Source organism: Pristis pectinata, chromosome 5 (assembly GCF_009764475.1).
Source record: "Pristis pectinata isolate sPriPec2 chromosome 5, sPriPec2.1.pri, whole genome shotgun sequence".
Classification (NCBI taxonomy): Eukaryota; Metazoa; Chordata; class Chondrichthyes; order Rhinopristiformes; family Pristidae; genus Pristis; species Pristis pectinata.
In genome coordinates this window covers 110,136,752-110,164,416 of record NC_067409.1, presented here as the reverse complement: position 1 = coordinate 110,164,416, position 27,665 = coordinate 110,136,752, and the positions used below count along the sequence as shown (strand labels likewise).

General features: G+C 40.9%; 1 protein-coding gene across 11 annotated transcripts in view; it reads left to right on the top strand.

Annotated features, from left to right (window-relative positions):
- Positions 1–27,665, top strand: part of LOC127570293 (RNA-binding motif, single-stranded-interacting protein 3) — a 950,275-nt gene that overhangs the window by 369,512 nt on the left and 553,098 nt on the right. Inside the window, exon 1 of one of the 11 annotated variants that reach the window (XM_052015703.1) lies at positions 1,737–1,842. The exons of the other annotated variants lie outside the window; for them this stretch is intronic. The gene's annotated coding sequence lies outside the window, so the exon portion shown is untranslated. Of the gene's footprint in view, positions 1–1,736; positions 1,843–27,665 lie in introns of those variants that run through there. 11 annotated transcript variants of the gene reach the window in all.

Sequence of the window (27,665 nt, the reverse complement as noted above, 5' to 3'; positions counted from 1 at the left end):
GCAGCTCTTTGAGTTAAGTGTCACATTTTTCATACCTTCTACACTCTAATTTTTCATCCCAGTGAATTAGGAAACACAGTGGATCGTTCCTGAAATGTATTTCCATCAGTTGATCTTACGTGATGTAGAAAGTCCATCTTCTGTTCACTTTTACTTGAAAGTACCATTTAAGTGTGGTCAATACATGCATCCGGGCAGTAAGGGAAGGAGGGAAGATAAAGGATGGATTGAGCAAAGTAAATGACCTTCATGACCTTGCCCCTCCTTATCTTTGTAATTACATCCAGCCCAAGCCCTTGATATCTGCACCCATTTTTGTCCTCTTGATCTTCCCCACTGTTAATTGGCCCACCTTTAGTGGCAGGGCTGTCAGCTTGTGAGGTCCTAAGCTTTGCGATTTCCCTTCTAAAGTTCAATAACTTCTCTTTTTTTTCAGGTGCATTTCTGGAGTCTGTTCTTTTGATCAAAACTTAAGTGACACGATGTCAGATTTAATTTGAAAATGCTCTTGTGAAGTAAGCTGGGACACGTAGTTGCATTAGGCGTGCTACATAAATAGATGTTGCGTAGTTTTTGTGAATCTAGCATGTATCGGTTGAAGTTATGGGGGTAAGTAAGTGCAGAACTCTTATTAAGTTAACAGGTTTTTAGGTGCATCGTGAAATTTGTCAACTCCATTTTAGGAAAGTGGACTGATGATGACTCAGTGGCCATTTTACGTTGTGCTTGATTTTTGTGTCCATCAACCAATAGAGAAACAAATGCAGCACTGTGTAAAATTGAGCCTTATTAGCCCACTTTGCATTGTTGTTATTGAACAGTTTCATCCAAGCAATTTCTGAGAAAATAAATAATGATCCAGTGAAGTTTTAGTCGCGTGTTATAGTAAATTTCAATGGGTCTAGGTAGGAATTCATTGATGGGAGGTGAGCACTATTTGCATATGTGCATAAGAGTGTAAAATTCCTTTCAGGAATCAAAAATGCTGGTGGTCTCAGGAGTTCTCAGTGAGTGCATTCCAGAGGTTTCTGCCTGAGGTTAGAGGTAACTTGAAAAATGAAACACAGTTAGTTCTGCAAAAACTGAATAGGATTTGAAGTGACAGGGAAATTCTCAGACTCCTTCATTCCATTGCCTTGAGCAATGTGGGGCAGAGGTGAAGGTATGAAGTGACCTTATGTCAGCTTGCATGAAGAGGCAGATAATCACTAATTTCCACATCTGACATAATTAAATTATTGATGGCTGCAATTTTTATTGGACAGTCTGAAATGTAACATTTAAATCAGAACAAAGAACACTTGCATATCATCAGTCAGCCATTAATCAACAGGGTAAGAGGTGAGAGCGATGATAGGAGAGCATCAGCTGAAATTGTGTTTTGCTTCTGGAATGACTAGAGGGGAATATTAGAAAATATTCAAATGGGTGCCCGTTGATTTTGAAAGAAATTATTTGTCATATATGTGATTCAGTATTGAGAAAGCATTAGATAATAGCCATGTACTTCCTGAAAACCAGATCTGAAGATCAGAAAGTAGCATTCAGAGCTCTATTGAAAAGCAAAAAAACACTTGCGCTGTAACGTCAGCTTTGTCATATTGGAAAGCATTTTACCTTTTCAAATAGCAAGGTTATGGAACAGGTCACCTTTAACTGAAGATCCATGAACAAGTGAGGAGAACATTCTGGTAAAAGGAAAATGAGCTGAATGAAGCTAAAAGGCACATCCTGTCTGAACATGTGCAGTTCGGTTTTATCGAGCTGGGAATACTTTTTGATAGAGCAAACTGTGCCGTGCTTTGCAAAGCTGCAGGGATTCCTCTGAGGCACTTATGAAAGGTAAGACCATGTGGTTTACATGGATTACTGAAAGTAGAATGGTTTTCACAGAAACTGATGTGTATTCTGTATCTCACTCGAAGGAGACGCTTGAGCAGTTAGGCAGCACTAAGTATGTTCTGACTCAGGCCAATGTTGGATTAAGTTTTATTTTGTCATTGAGGTTGTGATGGGAACGATGTTTTCAGCCAAACATTTTAAATTATATACGTACAGCCCATTAATTTCTCTTCTGTGTATTCACCATTAATAAGATAGCTCATAAACATTGTCCTCTTCCTGATTACTTATTATCGCTGCCCACCATAAATGCTGCACTGACAAACAAAACGTTCACATTATAATTAATTTGCTGCTTTGTAGGCCTTTGCCCCAGAAACACAAGCACTTACAGTGTGTTTGACACTTAGTATTCCATTCATTCCCACAAAGAATAAGATCCTAACTTCGAGTAGTCATCGGATTAGATATAACATTGAAACTTGACCTGACCATGACTAAATTGAACCCGACACATGGAGGTAGATAGCAAGGCTGTAGAGAGAATAGCTGCTGCTTTGGGTTGGACCACTTTTTTTTTAATATTCATAAACATATACAAAGGAAGAGACAGTGCAAAAGCTCTTTACATTCATGGTCATTACATTCAGTAGTGTAAACTTAAAAAAAATCACAAACAAACATAGCGCTATTGCTATGAGGTGATACCCCTTTCATTGCTCGAGGGGCTTCCCCACCCGACTCTGCCCCTCCGTGTGTGGTAGCGGAAGGAGCCTATACTGTAGTCCTTACCCTCAGAACCTTTGCATTGGCTGCCCCGAGCTTCAGTGCGTCCCTCGGCACGTAATCCTGCAGCCTGGAATGTGCCAGTCGGCAGCTTTCCCCTACGGACATCTTTCTGTGCTGGAAGACCAACAAGTTTCAGGCAGCCCAAAGGGCATCCTTCACCAAGTTGATGACCTTCCAGCAGCACTTGATGTCTGTCACGGTGTGTGTCCCTGAGAACAGCCCGTAGATCAGAGAGTCCTCTGTCACGCAGCTGCTGCGGATGAACAGGGGCACGGACCCTTGCATCCTTCTCCACACCTTCTTAGCAAATCCACAGTCTGCGAAGAGGTGGATGACTGTTTCTTCCCCGCTGCAACCGTCTCGAGGGCAGCGTACATTGGGGGTGATATGTCGTCTGTAGCTTGACTGGGAGGGCACCTCTCACCGCCAGCCAAATGAGGTCTTGGTGCTTGTTGATCAGATCTGGTGATGAGGTGTTTTACCAGATGGTTTGGACCGTTTGCTCAGGGAACAAACCCACAGAATCCATAGTGTCCCCGTCCCACAGTGTCTGCAGTAGGTTCCGTGCTGACCACTGCCTGATGGACTTGTGGTCAAAGGTGTTTACTTTGGAAGAACTCTTCCACAAAGGGCAGATGGTGCAGCAACGTCCCGCTGACTGGGGCATTGCGCGGTAGAGGGACCAGGCCTATCTTCTGCAATAACAGGGACAGATAGAACCTCAGCACGTAGTGACTCTTGGTGCCCATGTACTTTGTGTCCACACACCAACTGATACAGCCACACACTCAGGTGGTCATCAGGATGAGGGCATCATTGGATACACTTTTGCCCCCATTCTCAGGGGACTTGTGCATCGTGACCCGTCAGTCTCGATCCATCTTAGAACCCCCCCCCCCACCCCCCCAGACAAACCAAGGCAGAGGTGCGGGGAACAGGCCACACCTGAGCCAAGTACAGCAGCCCTGAGAGCACATCGCACCTGATGACCAAGTTCTTCCCAGTTGACAGAGAACGCCACTTCCACAAATCCGCTTTTTAGCCTCCCAATCCACTCCAGCCAGTTCTTGTTACACACTTCAGCCCCTCCTAACTAGATTGTCAGCACCCTCAGGCCTGACGGTGAAGGGGACATTGGATCGGTCGGGCCAGTTACCGAAGACCACGGCCTCGCTCTTCCTGTGGTTGACTCCGGCCCCAGACGCCAACTCGAACTGCTCACAGATGCCGATCAATCCATTCCCCTTGTCTGTTTGCTCAGCTCAGAGCCAGTCTCAATTTCTTTTTGTTCCCACCTCGATCAGAAGCGGCTGAAACCCCCTTGACCCCGGATGTGGCACACATACCACCCAGCATTTTAGTTAAATGGTGGTGGATTTTAGGTATTACAAAGAGCTGTCGCAAGCCAATCTGACCTGAGGCTGAGGACTTGAATCTTTTTTCAAAGATGACTCAAACTCAGCTTGACATGTTTGGCCCTCCCCCTTCAGGTAACCAGGTTGTTATGTGAATCCTTTGCAGCAGAATCAAGAAGCCAATTCGTCTGTTTCCTTCAGATGAGGAGCAGAAGTTTTACCTGGCATCTATGTCAATGCAGTAACAGAATCTGTTTGTAGGGGCTTTGGTAATAGTACACATGAATTGACATCTCCTTCTTGCATTATCATTGAAGAACAAGTTGAATTTCAGAGTTCACAGTTCTGACTGGAAGTTTAGTGCTCCATTAATCTTTGATGGGAAACATATATCTGTTTTATCCGTAATAAAATTACTGGTGTTTTGATAGTTTAGGATCATGGCAGGGAGCAACACAGGCAGTGGGCTTTCCAGTTTTCAGTTCCTGGAAAATCCCCCTGAGTGATGAACTTCTTTTTAGTGTAGACTACGCAAACATGTTTTCAATCACAATCTATGCTGAATAGTAATAGAATGAAATGCTGACACTGAATGCTTCAGAGGTGGATAAGATTTCAACATAGAATCCATAAATCACTCTTTTAATGACATTAATAGAATAAGGTGTCAAAATTTAGCACAATGATGCATGAGAGAAGCCCCCCAAAAATTACAGTCTCAGCTAATCTGACCCTTACAAGGGAAAAGAAAGAGTAATCTTTTAAATGGTAGTGGATTGCCTTTGGAAAGTTGGGGGAGGAAGGCACAAAATACTGCGTGACCTTGTGTTGCCCTTGCATAGCTGGAATTTAACAGCGTAAATGAAAAGATGTTAGGATGCTGGGCAATCTGGTGACTGAAGCTATAGTGCCTCAGGAGTTAATAAACTCACTCCAAAGTTCTCTAATCTCAAGGGAGAAATGGCTTCCCTTCAGTACTAACACACCCTTAAAGGACGAGAGTGAGCTGAATTCCAAGCATGTTTTTACAGCGACGTAAGACTGTAAGCACAGCAGACAGCATCTTTTTTCACTGTGGAAAGCTGAATGTGCTGGTTTTCTTTTTTCTTTCTCCATCTGGGCACTCCTTTGTTTTGAACCTGGTCACTGAAGTAATGAAGATTGCTTAGTTGCTGGTAGTTTATACACAGGATATGCACAGGGATTAAAACACCAAGTGATGGCATGATTGATGAGTCATCAGTATGGGTATTACTGAACTATAACCCTGACTCAAATGGTGGTTTAACTTCGTAATTATCCCATAATGTGATAGTATTCATAATACATGCCAGTAGCTGAAGAATCAAAGTTTAAGAATATTTATCCTCAAAGCTATAACTATGTATTTTGATAAATGCAGATATTGTTGGTTTTAATCTTAGTTGTGTGTCACAGGCCATTTTGATGTTGGTGAAGTAAATTTCTCCCTCGTGGTTCTGCACCCTCACAGAAAGTGGTGCTAACCTTGGATAAACTGAGATATAAAATGTATCCTTTAAAAGGAGTGGTGACATTGAATGAAAAGCAGTATATTAAATCGAACATTGTAGTTGTTAATAGAATAGTGTTTAGAAAGTGAATAAGATGCACCTTACAAAAAGTGAGTTTCCCACCTAAAAGAATTCAGCCTTAGTTCACCAATTAGCTAAAGTACACTTGAAACTGGCACAGAAGAATTAAGAACAGCTGCAATAATTTTGTCTCCAGTTCCATTCAGTCATTGATCTCTAACTTGAATGACAGATTTGGCAGGATTGAGAAATTTCATATTTTGAGTTACTCCGCAAAGGCTGTTTACTTGTCAGCATGACTCTGTTAGTAATATATTTGGCTGATGGAGCTTAAGGGTGTTTGATGGTGAAGACCAGAGACCTGACTCAAAACTCATGGTGATCTCTGCCCTCCGATGTGCTTCTGAGATGTAGACAGTCTATAGCAGGCACCTCACAGCACTGGAGTGATACAACCATCAATGTCTCTGCAAAATCCTCCATTTTCGTAAGTGAACCAGTGTCACTGTTCTCTCCCCGATCAACATCCCATCAGTGAGGTTCTGCTTACACTTGGACACTGTTTTGGGTAGGCCATGTCGTTCGCATGTCTGACACCAGATCTGAAACAAACACTCGTTTTGAGGTCTCTTCTGGGAAGAGAATACCAGGTGAACCTAGGAAGAGATTCAAAGATATGCTCAAAGCTTCCTTGAAGAAATGCAACAAGCCCATGACCATTCAAAGTGGAAAAGGAGCATTTGGGAGGGTATTGAGAACTCTGTCCATTCATTGGAAGCCAAAGAAAGCTTTTAACTGGACGAAGGAGTGCACCATCTCACAAATTATCCATCCAACCTGTCAAGTACAACCTGCCCCATCAGTGCAAGAGAATGGGTTCCCACATTGGTCTCATCAGTCACCTCAGCATCCAGCAACCAGAGTGGCAGCAAGTCATCCTCATTTCTCAGAGATTGCCAAAGAGGACACTGGGTTAGAAGATTTTGAGCTTGACCTGTTCTTGAGCACAAATTCTGGGCTGATACTTGCGTGCAGTAGTGAGGATGTCTGTCGCTGTCAGCTATGCCTTATGCCAAATGAGACAAACAGATCCCTCTGTGGTGGATATAAAAGATCCCCGTGACTTTGTTTTAAAGAAGAATTGAAGTTAATCCAATATTCATCCCTCAGTTTCAAATACTAAAAAAAATTGTTTGTTATCACATTGCTTTTTGTGGGAGCTTGCTGCCCTCAAATTGGCTGACATAGTTCCCACATTACAGCAATGGCCACACTTAAGTTATTCCTTGGCCTGCAAAAAGTATTAGGATGGCAGAAGCCATGCCACAATTTGGTATAACATGAGTCTTGCAGTAAGGATTCATTAAGTATGTACCATTAGTTCAAAAATACACACGCAAGCTGTATGCGTATATGTGTGCACATTGCTGCACTTGCAGTTAAAAGACGAAGAAATGTGATGAACTGATTTTGGTGGCAACAGTGTGTTAAAAGTAATTCTTTCCTTTAACTATTTGGACAATGTTCATTTATGGAATGCAGGAAAGAAAGGAAAATACCTCTTTGCGTCATATATTTGAAAACTAGCATGGCATTTGCAATTTTTAAATGGGTCCACCTCGGTTTCTTGAGTTCGCTTTACATGCAGATACATCTTCAATTCCCAGCACCCTGCAGGACTCTTAAATATTCACAATTCTTCCATTTCTCTGTCCTTCACCTGCAGTGTAGGAATCAATCAGCAATTCTACTGCTTAGGGGTGTTTTCCTCAAAAATCATCAGTTTGTGTTCACCTTGACTAACAACGGGCACTGATATAATTCTCAGCAGAGATGTAAACGCTGCACTCTGCTCAGCTCTTGGTGTTTTCAACCTCGTTCAGCTTTGAGTAATCTGAAATTTCTAACTATCCAGAGCAGTTAGTTTGTTGAAAATATGTCCTCACTCAAAGAAATCTTGTTGGAATCCAAAGGCAAATCAAATGTAATTGAGCAGCTCTCTGGAAGTTGCTTCATATAATTTAAAGTACCCTATAATTAGTAACAAAGATGAGTTTTTGAATGCAACAAGTAGTCAATTACTTTGTAACAATAATGTGCAAATACTTTTGTCTTTAGATTCTTTTTATTTGCTGCAGGTGTAGAGTTATTGATTGATGATCTACATAAGCTTGTGATAAATTTTCTTCAGAGGTGATCATTGACATTTCTGCGCACTGTCCATTGGCTTTTGAGTTTAACTTTTGTTCCTTACACAGGAATTCTTAGTGGATGCTGTGTTATGAGTGGAAGAACAATACAGAAACTACATCCAACTTTCTGCACATGGATGGAGAGCTGGCTCCTGAGAGCAAGTTCAGGAGTAGATCATTTTACTTTCAAGTTGAGAATTGGGGTGTGGCATATAGAGCAGTTAGATTCTCCAAAAGAATCAAAGACAAATCACTGCATTTTGAAAGGTTTTGTTATAATGAAAGGTAGGCATCTTTGATTCTTCAGTGAGTTTGCTAGCAGTGCTGTATGTGGGTGAGAAAAAAATCACATGAAGCTGCATTAAGATGGGTCAAAATGCCATGTAATTTTTAAATTCATCTTGTCAGTAAGTTGGTGTGGACCCTTTACAGCTTTTCATTCATTGATTTCAATGGAACTAAAATCAGCATGTTCTACAACAGGTGAGCAATCTGACTGGCACGCACTTGGGTTGCAAGTTCTCTATCCCCTTGCTTGTATCTGATACCTAACATAATGCTAGATGTTGCTGAGTAATATAAAGAGAGGCTTCTTTAGTTTCTAAATCATTATCTAAATTTATTTGTCTCTGACATATTAGGAACAGTGTTAATAACATGACAAATTTATTTTACAGTCCAAACAGCTTCAGGCTTTCTACCCACTACTCATTGGTCAAAGCATTCAACCACCCTACCATGCAACATTGAAGGCAAATAGAGTTATTTTTTCTCTGCAATCTTGACACTATAGCATCATGGAAAATTACCTTGCTACCATAAAATCTGATGTTTGTAAACTCGTTAAAGGTTATTTTAACAAGAAGTCCTGTTTTAATATTTCTATCGTTACTTTTAACTTGAAGTCTCTGAACTCTGGAATTCTTTTTCTGAATCTCTCTTTTATTCTCTATCTCTCTTTTCCCTGATTTAAAATACCGTTCAAAACCCACTATTTTTGTCAAGCTTTTCGTCTTTAGCCTGTTATCTGGAAATCGGATTGCATGGTGTTGCGTTTTCTGCGCAATGTGCAAAATAGAACAAATTGCATTAATGATGATTTCCAAGTAAAATCTAGCAAGTGGCAAAGTTGGATCAGGTACTTCTGATCATGATCCATGTCAGCATGTCTAACTTCTTCACTGTGTCATTTGGCTACAGTCACTCTCAGCTTCCTGATGTCAGTATCGTTCTGGGTTGCCATCGAAAATCTTCCCCATATATCACAGTTTGCTGTTTACTGCAGCATTTGTGAGGTCACCAGAGTCCTTTGCCCAGGGAAAGACTGAAATTGTCATTCAAGAATCTTCTCAAAGTCAATCTCGTGTTACCTGGGAGCTCTCACAACTGCTTCTTAAGGGAGACCATTTGACCAGCTATCTTTGGTGGACACACTACTCTGAGAGATGGGTCTTGGAAAACGAGAGCAGTCCACTGTTTTCTGAAGCCCTGGTACTTGTGTACACTCCTGCTACTCCATCTGAGGTGTGCTGCACTGACAGCCACAGCATTACCAAGAAAATGCTTTTGGTTGTTAGAGACGAGATAAGATTCCATCTCTCATCAGCTACTGAGGACACTTCACTCTGCACCCAGTTGATATGGAGGCTGTAGTCCCCATAACCACTGCGAAAGGAAGGCCAGAAGACCAGCCAAAGGAAGAAGACCCTGTAAACCATGAGCCACAGAATGTCAAGCTGGAGGGCGGTGATGACTTGAAGAGGGACATTCCTCTGAAACTTCCATGAATTGGGGCAATTTTCCCAGAGCAGGAGGGAGGCAACTGCTAGCCACAGTATCAGAGATTCCCGAATCAAGAGGAGATTCTTGTAAATGCCCTACGTGGTGATTCTCTGCCCACACAAGATGTGAACCTGCCCACAAACCATCGCAATTTACCACCACAGTGCTCCAATAAACTGCAGCTTGATGACTGGAATTGAGATGACCTTGGTTTTGTAGTGGAGGCAATGTAGATTAGACTGTTTCCCATTTCTCCTCTAGATTAGCTCTATTCCTGACATAAACTTATTGGAGATAAAGTCCAGCATTGCAGTGAGAAAGATTGAGAACGGTATTGGGGTAATGACACTGCCTTACTCGACATCAATCTGTCTATTGTGGAACATTTGGTTGAGACTTACTGCATCATTGCCCAAAAAAGATTTTCATAATCTTTTTCGCCATCACAGCAAGAGATTACCAGGTGGACAGAATGAAAGATTCAAGCATGTTCACAAGGACTCGTTGAAAAAAAATGTAAAATCCCTGCTGACTCATGGGAATTCCCGAGGCATGAATGCTGGAACTTTTGTTGAGGTTGAAGATCTTCCATGATCATATTGAATGGTGGAACAAAGTCAAAGGGCCTAGTGACCGATTCTTGCTACTGTTTTTTGTGTTTCTGTGTCAAATGAAGAAAGATCTTGGGTCTATTCATCAGAACTTTGCAAAAGGCCAGTATAAATAGTGGAATGAGGACATTACTTCCCAAACTACCCACCCACCTGGACCTCACGTGGAATGACTTTGATTTCAGTTCTTCTGACCAACCTGTGGCGGAGTCTACGGATCCTAGAGGCACAAGACTACAGATGCTGGAATCTGGAGCAACGCATAAAGCGCTGGAGGAACCAGATTAAGCATCCAGATGAAGGATCTTGACCTGAAATGTCGACCGTCCGTTTCCCTCCATAGATGGTCCCTGACCTGTTGAGTTCCTCCAGCTCTCTGTGTGTTGCTGTATGGGTCCCAGATTAGCTTCAACAGTCACCTCAATCAACAGAACGAGAGTGGAACCAAGTCAATCTGGTTCCTAAGGGACTGCCTAAAAAGGTGAAGATGGTTCAGATCGAGGCTTGTGTGCCATCACATAGCAGACACGAGATAGAGATGAATTTCTGCAGCAGCCAAATTGGGAAGATTGGTTTATAAATCATGTAGGATCCTTGGATTTATAAACTGATGCACTGCATACAAAGGTCGGGAAGACAAGCTGAGGCTGTACAAAACATTCATTAGGCCTCATTTGAACTATTGAATCCAATTCTGGTCAACACAATTCAGGAAAGATAGCACCCTGGGGAAAGTTCAGAAAAAATGTCCTCCAATAGTTCCAGGGATGATGGATTTAAACTACAGGGTTAGGACAGAGAGCCTGAACTTGCTTTCCTCAGATCACAGAAAGGTCAGAGGAGATTTAATAAAAGTATCCAGTATCATGACTTACTTGGATAGGACAAATAGAGAGAAGCTGTTCCCATTAGTGGATGGTTCAAAGACCAGAGGAACAGTTGTAAAATATTGAGCAAAAGAGGGAAGTGAGGAAAATGTATTCAACAGAGTAGTTAGGATCTGAAATTTATTGTCTGTAAGAATAGTGGAAACAATCAGATGGTGTCTTCAAAATGGAGTTGGATAGGTCCTTGAGAATGAATAATTTGCAGGGCTGCAGGGAAAGTATGAAGAAATGAGATTGGCAGGATTGCTTTAATTGTAACTAGAGATTCAATGTCCACTTGAGGCCATAACAGTTTTATAATTCCTCTTCCCCCCTGCTTCTCTGCATCACTCTGCTCCCCTTGCCACATGTCCTGGTGTTGTGGTGACTAGAGACTGAAAACACAGAACATCTCACGACACCAGAATGATGCACATTACAAGTTTCACCACAGCTTGCTTTGTGGGAATGTGACACCACATATGATTATAAAGGTAATGTATGATTTTGTACTTCTCATTAATAAAATGCAGATGAATAAAGTAAAATAGTACATTGTTAACAAGCATTCCTGGCAGCTTTTGTGTTGCCTCGGCTCATGAGATGGTTTTAGCTTCGTTGGGCCCTCTGTCTCTGAGGCAAAGAACTCTGCCTTCCAGTCTCATTAGGAGCTGAACTTGAGAGAGCCTGCTTCTCATCTTGGGGGGGGGCTCCTTCTAATTGCTTACTGTTTAAGGCTCAATGAAGACCAATAAATAACCTTTCCGTTTTCTTGCATCTAGAGGCTTGATCAATGTTTACAGGGATGAGGGTGAAGCTCTCTCCCTCATCCCTATAGCCAGTACCTCCTTCATTACACCTATTATGTGTATTGCTGTGATGTGGTTGGCATGAGTGTGCCTCTTAAGTGCTGATGCTCTTTGATTACTGCACAGCAAAGTGTTTGCAGCTGTGTTTAATTTAGCCTGGACCCAGTGGGATGCCTGCAGGTGTGTTTCAGCACATTTTAGGTGGGAAAATAAGTTGATATTGTTGCAACACACATGAAAAGTTGGAAGGACTCAGCAGGTCAGGTAGTATCTATTGGAGGGAAGTAAACAGTTGATGTTTGGGTTGAGATCCTTCATCAGGACTGGAAAGGAAGCCAGAATAAGAAGGTGGGAGAGGGAACCGGTTACTGCAAGTCAGAGAAATCCATGTTGATGCTGTTAGTGACTACCTAGATGGAATATGAGGTGTTGCTCCTCCAACCTGCATTGTTGTGTATTTTTATTTTGTACCAGTTTTACAGTCTTTGTGTGGATGGGGGCAAGGGTGGGGTGGGTGGTGGTGGTGGTGGTGGTGGTGGTGGTGGTAGTGGTATCTGGTTTTGTGCTATTGCTGCATGAGACAATATTTTAGCACTGTGTCTGGTTACTTGTATCTGCTTTTGTGCCATGGTGTCAAATTTTGTTTGACCATGCTCCTGTGAAGTGTCTTTGAATTGCATTAAAGGTACCAAATAAGTGCAATTTATTGATACATAAACAACAGCTAAATGCTTGTACAGTTTGGTTTATGCTGTTCACTGCTTAAGCTATGAAGTTTTACTGCATGAATATTGGATTTTGAATGCTCAGCATGTTGATGTCAAAAAAAAAAGTTGCATATTGTGAATTGAAGAAGGATATTGACAAAGATGTCAAATATTGAAATAATGAGCCCTGATGTAGGGTTGTGACCCAAAATGTCAGCCATCCCTTTGCTTCTGCAGATGCTGGTTGATCTGCCGAGTTCCTCCAGTGGCTTATTTTTTCACTCCAGATTCCAACACCTGCCGTTTTTTTTGTGTTATTAAATATTTCTGCACTGATACTCGCATAACATCATTTCATGTGGTGATCACTTCAGAGAATATTTCTCACTATGGAACAACTTGAAGGGTATTGAGGTGCACTGTACTCTTTTAGCATGTTTGCTATCACTTTACAGAAAACATTATGTCATGAATATGTTGATGCTATAATCACATTTGCCGACAACCGTGTAACCAGTCAACATGGGTCTGACAGACAAAGAAGATAAACTGGGGAATGTGAACATAAAGGAGAAATACTGAGAGGAGGAGAGGACCAGGGTTAAAAAGATTTTATTAAAAATGGACGAGAGAATAGTGCAAACGTTTGGATAGAGCAAGTTTGCAAATAAAATGATGTGGAATTGAATGAGAAATGGAGGAGTGAGACTCAAAAGCATACGCAGAAATTCAAATGGTCAGCTTCAGAAAGAATGAGAGGAAAATGTCATATGAGGGAGCAAAGTGGTGTGTAGATATTAGAACTGGAATTGGTTTATTATTGTCACATGTACAGAGATCCAATAAAATGATTTTGTTTGCGTGCCATCCAGACAGATATTCCACACAAGTACATTGAGGTTGTAAAACAGAAGGTATAAGGGGGATGTCAAGGGTGAGTTTCTTGCACAGAGAGTGGTGGGTGCGTGGAACAGACTTCCTGCAGAGGTTGTGGGGGCAGATACATTAGGGACATTTTAAGAGACTCTTAGACACGAATGATAGAGAAATGGGGGGGCACGATGTGGGAGGGAAGGGTTGGATGGATCTTGGAGCAGGATAAAATATCAGCACAACATTGGGGGCTGAAGGGCCTGTACTGTTCTGTAATGCAGAATATTGTGTTGCAGTTGAGCAAGTATCAGGTCACAAACTGAGAAACTGTGAGGATGTCAATGGTCAAGAAATAGCAGAAACTTCAGTAAAAAGCCAGGAAAGAAACGAGCAGGAATGCAGTGGGATCAAGTATTCAGGAAAGTGTAAACAGACTTAGTGTTAGCGTAGGCAGGGATGGATGTTAGTCCTGAATTGATATGAGCTTGAAGTGAGGACCTAGAAATAGCTGCAACTAATAGGGAAGCTCATCAGAACTACTTCTCAGAATAGCCACGAAAAATATGAATGACATGAGACGTTAATTATACATATTAAAATCACTACAGGGTAAAGCTAGTGATTATCCCATTGATTACCCTCTTTCTATGCCAAGTGGCCTTGGACAAGCACGGCACGGTAGTGTAGCGGTTAACGCGACGCTATTACAGCGCCAGCGATCGGGATTCGATTCCCATCGCTGTCTGTAAGGAGGTTGTACGTTCTCCCACGTCTGCATGGGTTTCCTCCCATGTTCCAAAGACGTACGGGTAGGTTAATTTGGGTTTAAAATGGGTCGACGCGGACTCGTTGGGCCGGAAGGGCCTGTTACCACGCTGTAAATAAAATTTTTAAAAAAATAGAAGATTTTCATCCCACTGCTCCGATTGTTTTGCCTAGTTCTGAGAACATTCAGAACTTTTTCCACAATGTGTAAATCATGGGAAAAAAAACAGTAAAAGATGGGTGTATTGACATTAATGCACAACAGTTGTTGAAAGACAGTTGAGCTTGTATGTCATCTCAGTTCACAATAGTGAAATTGCTAAACTGATCTGAGCTGGGTAAATTTCATATATAGGAAAATCTTTTGGGAACAATTAAGGCATTCATGTATAACTGCAAAATGGTAAAGTATTCTGTAGTCTTCATATCTCTGCATATCTCAATTCCATTGTTGGCTTAGAGTGACAAAACAAATAATTTTTATATATTGGCCCAGTTGCTGTGTACTCAGTGATTCAATATCACAGATATGCTGCAGGATATCAGTTCCTCAGAGTGATACTTATAAAAGTGTTGGTCTGAAGGGTAGAATGTATATGACATGCAACATTTATATCTCTTATAGGTGTTGTTGACCATGCTGTTTCCTTTCATAAGGATATCTGCCTAAAGCACACCCCTGGCAAATGAGTTTTAGGAAGGCCTCCCTGTGAACATCTCATACACAGTGTATTTTTTTCCACCAGATTTTGAAGCCAGATCACTGGAGAATTTGGGGTCTGAATCTGAATCTCCAGGTGGAGAGACAGAATTTAATCTGAAAGGTAAACTGATCTGTTACAGCTCTTTTATAGCAAATCATTAACAAAGTAAATGCTTCTCTTTGAAATTAATGTCACTGTTGTGAAAGAAAGAACTTTTATATAGCACCTTTCACGATCTTAAGATACCTCTATGTCCATTACTGCCAAAATGTGCCTTTTGAAGTGTAGTCACTGTTGTAAGTGTGTCTCACACTCAAAAAAAATTTAAAATCATTTATCACCAATTTACAATCAAATTTGATTGTAATCATATGACTATAATAATGTGGGATACATCAACAAAAAAATTGTTGAGACAAACGGTGAAAAAGGATTTTATTTTATTTCCTGGAATAAATATATTGGCCTTCCCTCTTTAAAATTGTCTTGTGTGTTCAAACTGCAGTGATTTGTTACGTTGAACACTTTGTACACGCAAACATTTCTGCCACTTATATAATTGAAGAACATACCCCCTCAGGAAACTGAAAGTGTATGAAACTGATTCCCATTGTATGCTCATGCCAAATTTTGCACTAAGGTAATTGATGGGAAGAATTTAACCCCTTTGGATATTTTTATGCCGCCCTATTCCCTGAGACTTGGGGGTGTTTCTCTTCTTCTTCCCATGAGAAGATGTGTTGGAATTGTAACTTTGTCTTCAATTTCCCTTCCCTGTATTTAAGGGCATTTTCCTAGCCTTATTTATGATAGCATTTACAACCCAGACAGTTCTGTTTAATCTATAATACATCGTACAGATTAGATTGTTTAGTATTTATTAATTTAGTTTAAGGATGCTGAGAATTGTAAATCAGTATGTCAGTGAGGAAGATGCAAGACAAATAGGTTATTAATGACAACTGGATTTGGTTCTTTCATTTGCAATTAATCCTAATCAAATGCACAGGTCAAAAAGATTGATTGAAAGTAATTTAATAGGTAACAAAAAGGGGATTTTTTGTTTTACATTTCTCAAAATAGAATACAGGTGACTCTTTTCAGCTTTTGACCATCTGAGATGTATGGTTGTCCCTTTTTATACAGTGATAGAATCTGTGTGGTGCTGAAATCTCCTGTTTTATAAGTCGTGTTTAATGTATCTCCTTTTGTCTTTCCTTACAAGGCATTACTGATGTACAAGTCACTTGCTTGCTTAGATACTTGTCACAATGGTATATGAAATTTCATCCTTTCGGTAAGACTCAGTGAACTCGTGGATGGACAGAGTAATTTGTGTGTCAGAGCTAACACTTGTTTTTTCTTTGTTAAGAGAGCTGGGTAGCAGGTAGGAGGGATGTGGCTGTAAAGTGGCAGTCTGCTCTCCTGAGCCTGTCAGGTGGCAGTACCCCCAGGAGCACTGATTAATCAGCCAAGCTGGCTCATTAATTCAGTCTGAATGGATGGACCAATCATGAGGCTGTTACTCTGTGCGTTTGACTCCAGATAACTGCGTGCTAATACTCCACTGGGCCCTTGCTGGAAGCTGATTCATTAACTGTGAGCACATATTAAGATCTTTCAGCCATTGTTCTTTGAATTTAAATGTTGAGTTGAACATTCATTCATTCTTGTATTCTGACTGTTCAGATTTCTGATCAGCTCTCCTTGGAAAGTCCAAAGCATTTTGTTGGCTTTCCGGTCATCAAAATAAATAACATCTCTTCATCAACACTTCTCTGCTGTACCTGGGGACATCTGACTTCCGGTTAACTGTATGCAGTCCACCATTAGCTGCTTCGCTTAATTTTTGTACTCGTAATGTGAAGAAAATGGAACACCATATTGGAAAATAATGTGCTTTTGTTTTAGAGTCAGAATGAGAATGACATAGGAGAACTGATTACTTTTTTTTGAATGATTGGCAGAAGTTAGCGAGGTGGTAGTTCTATCAATTTTTTTTCAGTGTTGTGACATTCATCCTTTCAGTAGTCAGATTAAAAAGTGAACTGCTCTTCAGATTTATACTGATGTAAATTTCCAATTTAATTTTGAGCCTGTTTTCCCAGTGTTTTTAGGTAGCCTTCCATGGTTGCAATACAAGAAAACATGGCTTGTAAATCAAGAAGTCAAGAATTCATGGCAGATGTTATGTCAAATAATTGGTCAGGAATGTGAAAAATCACCATCTTCCCCTCACAAATCCATAGTGTTTGGTTTGAAATGCTGGAGTTAATAGAGCATTTATCACTGCATTTAACTGGAAAGGGAGTAGGATGGAGAAGATAAGTGGACTGTACTTGATTTGTTTGAAAAGAATATCTCATCGGAGGGAGAGAAGAGCTGGTCAATGATCTCTACAGGATGAAGAGTCTTTGACTGAGGCTCAGGGTCTGCAAAGTAGACCCTGAAAGGCCTTTCAGAAGATTGAACTAAGAACTACTTCCATGTAAAGGATGCAAGCAGATTGAAATTTTCTTCCATGAACAACAGCTTTTAAACCTAAATCTGAGTGCACTAGATATTTAGTTAGCCACGGTTATTATGGATGTGAGGTTGCGGATCGATATTGAATGACAACCATTTAGAAGGGCTAAATGGCAAATGATTGTCCCTGAGTTTCGATCTTTTTCTCTCGTGCCCTCCTCACCCAATTCTTCCCGGTGTTATCGTACAAGACGTCACAATATTTCTAAGTATAAATAAAGAGAATGAATATGAGTTACAGGGGTGTAAAGCCAAATAAAAGCACAAGAGTTTCTGTGATGGAGACAGCATGCAAATTTTATCCATTGTATGAAATGATTCCTCAGATTGAGTCAAGGTTGGAAATCTTCACACTTTGTTTTAACGGATTTCCTTTAATATAACGAACCAGGGCAAATACCTCAAAAACAGTAACCATGTACAATAACATGTGTTGAGAATTCTGCTTACTTATGAAGCCCCAAGGAAGGTCAATAAACTGGAGCTCATTAGTTTGTCTATGTTCCTGTTTATTTTATCCCAAGATTCTCAAACCTTTGCAGTATTATAATCAGGAAGTAGAGCACTGATACAGATCTGCTGCATGATCAAGAACTGCTGCTTTCTGTTGATGTTTTATTGCTACACATTAAGAAATTTGTCAGTGAAATCTGAAACACTGTACACCACGGTGCAGAATATGTTATAAATTGTCATTTGTCAAGTGGTGTGGTGCAATTCCTCATACTGGGGCTTTTCTGTAGCCAGAGCGAATTCGGGCTTGCCATTTACTTGTTATTGAGGAATTGTGTACAATAGGGTAGCATAGAGTGGGATAAATAGATTAAATGAAATGGTTGACGTGGGCTATCAGAATTTACTTTCACCAGTGGGACATGGGTTTGGTCTGGGTGATATTTAAAAACTGGCAGACAAAGGAGCATGGCCTAGTCGTACAACGTTATCTGAGTGCAAAATGAACTGGACGCATTTCATTATCTGGTTGTTATCTGAGTGCAAAATGAACTGGACGCATTTCATTATCTGGTTGTTAGTTACAAGTAAAAATGACATTCTCTTGTTTTCATGGAATTTTAATTTTCAAATTTACACATTGATAACATAGAAGGAGGCAATCCAACTCATCAAATCTATGCTGCTTTTCATGAATCCCATTCCCCTATTTGTTTCCCTGTAGCTAATTCTCTCCCACATGCCCACGAACTCCCTACTCGCCTGCTCTAGATGTAATTTGCAGCAGCCGTTTATCCCACCAACCAGCAGATCTTTGGGATGTGGGAGTTAACTGGAGCACCTGGGCGAAACTGATACTGCTGCAGGGAGAAGTGCATACTCCACACAGACAGGACTGGGGGTGAAGATTGAACCCCAATCACTGGAGCTATGAGACAGCAGCACTCCTCATCACAGGACCACTGAGAAATTTGATGAACATCATGTGATTGCATCATAGCTGGATGCCAACCCTACTCTCTCCCAATTTGTTTCTTCTGAATGTTCAAAACAAAATTTGCCATTTAGTTTTTCAATGAAGTCAGTCACCTCTAACCATTTTAGGACTCCCTTGCCAAAGTGTTGTCGGTAGAATTATATAGTCAGGTACTAGAATGAGATTTGAATTCAAAAGTTTGCAACTTAAGTTGTGTGCTATCAATTGAGTCAAATTGACTCAATTTTATTGGATTTGTATTTTGTAGACTTCAAAAATATCAGACACAATTGCATTTCTGACAGAAAATAGTGGTTTTTGCTGTAGTTTCAAAATGGTCTAATTGCCACTAATTAATGAAGATACTCTGAGTGGATATGCTGGCCTTTGATCTCACTTGAATCACCAGGAGTTCTGGAGAAAGTGAAGTAATATATGCATTGCAGCAGCAGTATCCAGCTTGTGTTTGTACATCTGCCCGGAATCATTTCAAACATGGGAATTTGACCTAAGAATCTGAAAAGAAACCTGCCGTAAATGATTCCAAAATGATTTTGCAAGTTACTTGCCACAATTTCTTTAACGTAGCAGGAATCTTTGTCTTCATCTGGAATCACCAGGATAAGTTTTTTTGTTATTGTCTTCTGAACACTATTTTTCAATAGTCGATCGAGAAATTTCTGACCATCTCATTGCAATTCATCAGCCACTGAACATGTCACGTAAAGGGAGGAAATGTGTTATATGAGAACCAACAAGTTAAATAACAGCATGCTGAATAAGGTCACAGCTGAGAAAACAATTTTGTGGAACAAGTATAGAATTTTCTTTCATATAACCCACAGGCCAGTTGATTTACAAAATGTGCAGTCGTTGTGAAGATGCTCATTGTGGGAGGTTCCATCCTTGGCTTTTCGGCAAGGAGGCCGCCTGATCTTTCAGTTAATAGATGAAAAGAAAACAGATTCCAGAAAGTGTACTTTCTGTTTGAAGTACTTGCCAATACCATGTGGGGGGGGGGGGGGGGGGGGAAGAAAAAGGTTACCCTTGTTTTCTCCTTTTTTTAAAAAAGCTGCATTTTCCCCAGAGGCCTGAGATCTCCAAACCATTTCCCATGCAGTTTCAAAGTCGCACCACAAGGACAATGAATGGAGCTGTTGTGGGCCATGATAGTTGTATCATGAAGTCAACAGAAGACCAAAGGGGATATGTATAGCAAGGCACTTTTCTGAAGTTACTTTGTCTTACAGTTGCTGTATGTATTAAACAAAAAATGTTTTTCCCTAGCCTCCACCTCTGACACCACCAGTGAGGGCATGTCCCTCACCATCCAGGACATGCCCTCTTCTCGTTACACCCATCAGGGAGGAGGTACAGGAGCCTGAAGATCCGCACTCAATGATTAAAAAGCATCTTCTTCCCCTCCTCCATCAGATTTCTGAATGGTCCATGAACACTACCTTGTTGTTCCTTTTTTTTTTGCAGTTTATTTTGTAATCGATAGTAATTTTATATCTTTGCAAAACAACAAATCATGTCATATAAAACAGTGATAATAAATCTGATTCTGACCCTTCCAAATGTGTGTGGAACATTAACAACTCAAGTGCTTTTACATGTTAATATTTATAATCCAGCAAGTGTTTTCTGGTATGAGTTAATGGGAATTTACAGATATTAGGTAGGGATACATAGATCTCATGAGGGTACTGTTAGAACAACATATTGCCTTCTGCATTTTCTCGCTTGCTGGCTCTGAACAGTGAGGATGGGAAGGTGAGCTATTTACAGACTGTTGCTGGGGATGTAGCACAAGTCAAATCAGGTGTTCATCAGAGAGTGCGATCGATTCTGTGGCTGTCCATTTGGAGAATTGTCCATTTGGAGAATTGTCCATTAGTCCACCATTATTTAATGCTCAACTAATGATGGGCAATGATTTTAATTGTCAAGTGAATTTTGTTTTACATGATCTGTAATGATTCTGATAAAAGAAGCAGTTTACGAACATTCCTTGTAAATGAAGCAAGATTCCAACAAACAAGTTGTTTTTCTACTTTTTTGTCCATTCCTTTACACCTTTCTGAAGAATTTAGTTGCTTGGAAGCAGGTCAGTACTTTTTGTAATTACAGCCAAGATCACCATTTGTTGGACTGGAGATGAGTCATATCTCTGTGCTCCCCGCACTTCAATAGATATTGATGATTTTGGATGCAGCTTGTTGAAGATGGAGTGAACTGTCTTTAGTGCGATGTATAAGCAGAAAGGTGAGTCAGGGTAAAGAGAGAGCAGGGAAGCTGAAACAGTCAGACTGAAACCAGTTTTTCTTTATTGGGCTATCAGAATTCTCACCTGTACAATGCTGCTGCCAGTTTAGGAGAAGGATTCACGGCTATCGATCTCTCTACAACAGTTATGTAATTAGCCGTTGGGACCTTGCTGTTATTGATCCTTGCTACCAGCCACTCTGCTGAACTGAGCTGAAAAGTAACCATTTACTCTCATGTAAGTGCTTGTTTAGCTTTTATAATCATGGCCCTGTTCCTCTTTCAAATCTCAGTTATTGGACATTGTGGTCCTGCTGACTGGTTTCAACAACTGTGACTTACTTGAATATAGCCCAGTTAACGTTCTAAATTACCCGTGTTAAGATATTCCAAAATGCTTTACAGCAGTGCACATAATCATAATATTTGAAGCTAAGCTACACGGGGATGTTGGAACAAGTGATGAAAAGCTTGGGCCAAAGAGGTGGAGCATCTTAAGAGGAAAAAAATTGGAATTTCATGGAGACAATTCCCAAACTTTGGGCTTGAGCTAAGCAAGGACTGAAAGCTCATGATGAAGAGGAACGAGCCATGGAGGTGTATAGAAATGACTAAGAATTTCAATACAGAGGCCAATGTAGGTCAAGAAGTTCTTGGGGGGGGGGGGGGGGGTGGTGGGTGTGGGGAATGAATGAACATGACTTGGAGTGAGTTAGAAAGGTACATCATTTTTTTTGTTGAGGTTACCTGAATGTAGAATGTCTCAGAATGGTCAAATGTAGAGATAACAGTGAACAACATTTCAATCCAAACCTTATTTCTCAGATTTTGATCATTGTGGGCAGGTATTGAGAATGTCTCTGGGAGACATGTAAATATTTGGTCCAGAGTTAATTGCTGCAGGATTCTTCTGAAAATTACATATTTCTTTTAGAACTATAGAACACTACAGCACAGAAAACAGACCATTCAGCCCTTCTGGTCTGTGCCAAAATGGTATTCCACTAGTCCCACTTACCTGCACCCAGTTCATAACCCTCCAGACCTCTCCTGTCCATGTATCTATCCAACTTATTCTTAAAACTCAAGAGTGAGCCCGCATTTACTACATCAGATGGCAGCCCGTTCCACACTCCCACCACTCTGAGTGAAGAAGTTCCCCCTAAACTTTTCCCCTTTCACCCTAAAGCCATGTCCTCTCATACTTATCTCTCCTAATCTAGGTGGAAAGAGCCTACTTGCATTAACTCTGTCTATACCCCTCATAATTTTGTAAACCTCTATCAAATCTCCCCTCATTCTTCTGCGCTCCAAGGAATAAAGTCCTAGCCTGTTCAATCTTTCCCTGTAACTCAACTCCTGAAGACCCGGCAACATTCTAGTAAATCTCCTCTGCACTCTTTTGATCTTACAAATATCCTTCCTATAGTTAGGTGACCAGAACTGCACACAATACTCCAAATTTGGCCTCACCAATGACCTATACAACCTCACCATAACATTCCCAACTCCTATACTCAATACTTTGATTTAAGAATGTCAGGATGACAAAAGCCACCTTTACAACCCTGTCTACCTGCGACACCACTTTCAGGGAATTATGTATCTGAACTTCCAGATCCCTTTGTTCCTCTGCACTCCTCAGTGCCCTACCATTTACTGTGTATGTCCTACCTTGATTTATCCTTCCAAAATGCAACACCTCACACTTTTTTCTGCATTAAATTCCATCTGCCATTTTCTGGCCCATTCTTCCAGTTGGTTCAGATCCCTCTGCAAGCTTTGAAAGCCTTTCTCTCTGTCCACGATGCCTCCAATCTTAGTGTCATCGGCAAACTTGCTGATCCAATTTACCACATCATCATTGATATAGACAACAAACAACAATAGCCCCAGCACAGATCCCTGAGGCACACCACTAGTCACAGGCCTCCAGTCTGAGAAACAATCATCCACTACCACTCTGACTTCTCCCACAGCCGATTTCAAATCCAGTTTACAACCTTTCCATGGATACCTAGTGTCTGAACCTTCTGAACTAACCTCCCACAGCCTTTCCTTCATCTACTTTCTTGGTAACCTCCTCTCAAGACTCCACGAGATTCGTTAAACACGATCTATCACGCACAAAGCCATGCTGACTATCCTTAATCAGCCCTTGGCTATCCAAATACTTGTATATCCAATCTCTCAGAACACCTTCCAATAATTTACCCACTACTGATGTCGGGCTCACTGGCCTGTAATTACCTGGTTTACTTTTAGATCCTTTTTTTAAACAATGGAACTACATGAGCTACCCTCCAGTCCTCTGGAATTTCTACACTAGTCTCTCTCAATGTCCGAGGAAATATCTTATCAGGCCCGGGGGATTTATCTACCTTTATTCGCTGTAAAGCAGCAAGTACCTCCTCTTTTAATCTCTGTGTTCCATAACACTAGTGCTTGTTTCCCTTCCTTCCATATCCACGATGCCAGTTTCCTGAGTAAATACTGATGCAAAAAAAAACTGTTTAAGATCTCCCCTATCTCCTGAGGCTCCACACATAGACGACCACTCTGATCTTCTAGGGGACCAATTTTGTCCCTTACTATCCTTTTACTCTTAATATACTTGTAGAAACCCTTTGGGTTTACCTTCACGTATCTGCCAAAGCAACCTCATGTCTTCTTTTTGCCTTCCTGATTTCCTTTTTCAGTATTTTCTTACTTTTTCTATACTCTTCAAGTACCTCATTTGTTCCTAGTTGCCTATACCTGCTATACACCTCTCTCTTTTTCTTAACCAGATCGCCAATATCCCTTAAACCAAGGTTCCCTATGCTTGTTAACTTTGCCTTTAATCCTGGCAGGAACATGCAAACTCTGCACTCTAAAAATTTCGCCATTGAAAGCCTTCCACTTACTGAGCACATCCTTGCCAGAAAACGACTCATCCCAATCCACTCTTCCTAGATCCTTCGGTGATTGAGATCCCTCGGTACTTTTCATTTGACACATTTATATTTGCTGGTTTAGCTTTGCCACCTGGACAGATAGTGTGATGAAAGCATACATGATTCAATCAACTGTAATGAAGTTGCACTGCCATTTCCCTTTGTGATTTTTTTGCAGTGAGTTTCAGTAAAATCAGCAGATTTGTAATTGAAGCAGTGAGTTTGCTAGGTGTTGGTGATTTTTTTTTTCTCTCTCTTCCTCTGGCAGAAATGTCATGAAGGCCTGGAATAAAGTTGGCACGTTCTACCAAATCAAAACCGACACATTCAGTGGGTGTCTTTTGAATGACAGTCGGGCTACGGATGCTGGTTAAATTCATGCCTCTGGCTGAGGAGCACTGAGGCTAGTTTTAGGTCTGAGGTTCAGCTGTTGCAGACTGTCTATCAAATCTTTCTGTTCCATTTAGCCCAGTCTCTGAGCATATAATGAACATCTGAATTGATGGCTGAATTTACACAGTAGACATCAAAATCTACTTGCCCAAACACAAGTAGATCTGCTGTAAAGTACCCATATAAATTGCTCAACGTTAGATACAACAGACAGACATGAATGCCATTTCAATCTACAGATTGACTGTTGGAGTATCATAGTTTATACCTTTTTTCCATTGAGATCAGAAATACTTTGTTTAAATGGAAATTTTAGCCCTGGCTGCAAGGAACAGAATCAAATTGAAATCTATGCGATATCATTCCCTTTTAAAAGCTTAAAATCTTCTGCTAAATGTTTATTGGACTTGGAAATCACATTATGTAAATGAACAATACCTTGCATTCCAGGAATGCTGCACACCAGTATCTATAGTTATAGATGGGTGCACAGTACAATTATCGGTTGCAAGGCACTGCAGAAACCAGCATTCCACTGAGATTTTGTTGTATACTCAACCAGGAGCTCACTGAAATAACCTTCACACCAGGTGAGCACAACTTGCATCCAGTGCAAAAAAAAAGCAAAGAAGCACCCAGTTAGGTGACCTTACACCCTCGCAATTAAGCTCTAGAAATGATTTGGCTGATTTTGTAAAAATAACAGCTGGCATTGCAGTTCATTTTAAAAATTGATAGAGTCTGTATTTTTAAAGAAAGAGTAGAAGCTGTGTTGCCAGTTAAAAATAGAATTGAGCTGAGGTGCTCATGAAGTGACCTAAATCCAAGTGGAGTCTTTTATATTTGTATTTCATTCCTCCCATCAGTTTACACATTTGGATGTGATTTAAGCATACTTGGAAAATTATACAATAAAAGCTTGCCTTTGCTTTTGGTGTCTTTGGCCTGTTATTTCCACTGAACATGTTTGGCTCTAAACCTGTCTTAATGTTCTTCCCAGGTCACTTAGCTGAATGAGAGAGGTTTTTGAAAGTTCCTCTCCTCAACACTTGCCCTTTTTCACCCCCCACCCCCCATGATAGTGGAAATTTGGTAAATTTACAGAATTCCAGGGCAGGGTGGTGGTACTACAGGTGGTTCTGTCACATAGCTCCAGCAGCCTGAGCTTGATTCTGACCTTCAGTTTGTGGGTTTTCCCTGTGTGTTCCAGCTTCGTCCTGCATTTCGAGGCATTCCAGGTGGTGCGTCAGTTGGCTACCCTTATTGTAGGTGATAACGGGAGAATCGGGTAGGAAACAATGGGCATGTGAGAAAGATTATATTACAGGAAGATATGTGATTAATGGGATTGCTCTGAGAGCCAGCATAGACTCAATGGGCCAAATGGCAGCTTCTAACGTTGCGAGTATGAGAAGAACCTTGCTCTGCTGTATATTCTAAGGCCTGTCCCTTCTCATAATTATCACAATGCTTTGTCTCTAGGTTATAACCTGATGTGGTATATATTTCTCTTTTATAGGATTTAACTGAAGCTTCATTAATAGCAATAGAGCTCCATTCTACACGTTCATGCCCATGATTCCAAATCTTGTTTGCTCTTTTTGTGTTCATACCAATCCCCTCCAGTTCTGTGATCACGTTCCAAATAGTAGAAAAAAAAACATTATCCATCCCTTTTTGTATTTCAGTGTAAGTACTTTTGGTGCCCCTCAGTCCATCACCTGTGGTTTATTTCAGGCAGATGGTCCTTTTACAATGAGGGTAGCTCTTCCATGTCTCTTGATGTTCCAGTGATATGATTCCAGCTGAATTCTACATTGTGAACTATTTTGTGAATTATCATAAAACAATACAGCACAATACAGGCCCTTCGGCCCACAATGTTGTGCCGACCTTTAAACCTCGCCTAAGACTATCTAACCCCTTCCTCCCACATATCCCTCTATTTTAAATTCCTCCATATGCTTATCTAGTAACCTCTTGAATTTGACCAATGTACCTGCCTCCACCACCACCCCAGGCAGCGCATTCCACACCCCAACCACTCTCTGGGTAAAAAAAAACCTCCCTCTGATATCTCCCTTGAACTTCCCATTACTTTAAAGCCGTGCCCTCCTGTATCTGCTTCAGACATCTTTTTTTTAAAGAAAAAAAGCACACCACAGAAGTTTGAAGGTGCCAAATTATACTTAGAAATAGAAATCACATGGCAATGTATGGTAGGGGAAGGGGGGTGGGGGGAAGCTTCAGTCACGTTCCATGATGTGATGAGAATGCCCCAGAAGTGACAAGCTCATTGAATCATAGATTTGTATAGCAGAGAAACGGACCTTTCAGCCCACGATCTCCATGTTGACCGTCAAGTACCCATCTGTACTAATTTCATTCTGTACCTTGGCGATTCAAGTGTTCATCTAAATACTACTAAAATATTGTGGGAGTGCCTGCCTCCACCATCCTCTCCGGTAGTGTGTTCAGGTTCCAACCACCCTCCGGGTGCAAAAGAAAAATCTCTTCAGATTCCCTCTAAACCACTTGCCCCTTCTCCTAAATCCATGCTTGCTGGATTTAGACACTCCTGCTATGGGGAAAAATTTCTTAATATCAACCCTATCTATGCCCCTCATAATTTTGTATACCTCTGTCAGGATACCCACAGCCTTCTCTGCTCTTAGGAAAGCAAACCCTGACTATAAAGTCTCTCTTCATAACTAAAACACTCCATCCCGGGAAATTCCCTGGTGAATCTCCTCTCTAGTGCAATCACATCCTTCCTATAGTGTTGCACCTATGCAGTGGTGCATGCAGCTCGTAGAGCTGCTGCCTTGTAGTTCCAATGACCTAGGTTTGATCTTGACTAAGGGTTTTGGAATTGGTTTATTATTGTCACTTGTACCGAGGTACAGTGAAAAACTTGTCTTGCATACCGTTCATACAGATCATTTCATTACAACAGTGTATTGAGGTAGTAGAAGGTAAAACAATGCAGAATGAGGTGTCACAGCTACAGAGAAAGTGCAGTGCAGGTAGACAATAAGGTGCAAGGTCATAACGAGGTAGATTGTGAGGTCAAGAGTTCATCTTATTGTACTAGGGTTTGATTCAATAGTCTTATAACAGTGGGATAGAAGCTGTCCTTGAGCCTGGTGGTACGTGCTTTTAGGCTTTTCTATCTTCTGCCCGATGGGAGGGGGGAAGAAGAAAGACCCTCCAGGGAGGGTGGGATCTTTGATTATGCTTTCCAGAGGTAGCAAGAAGTATAGAC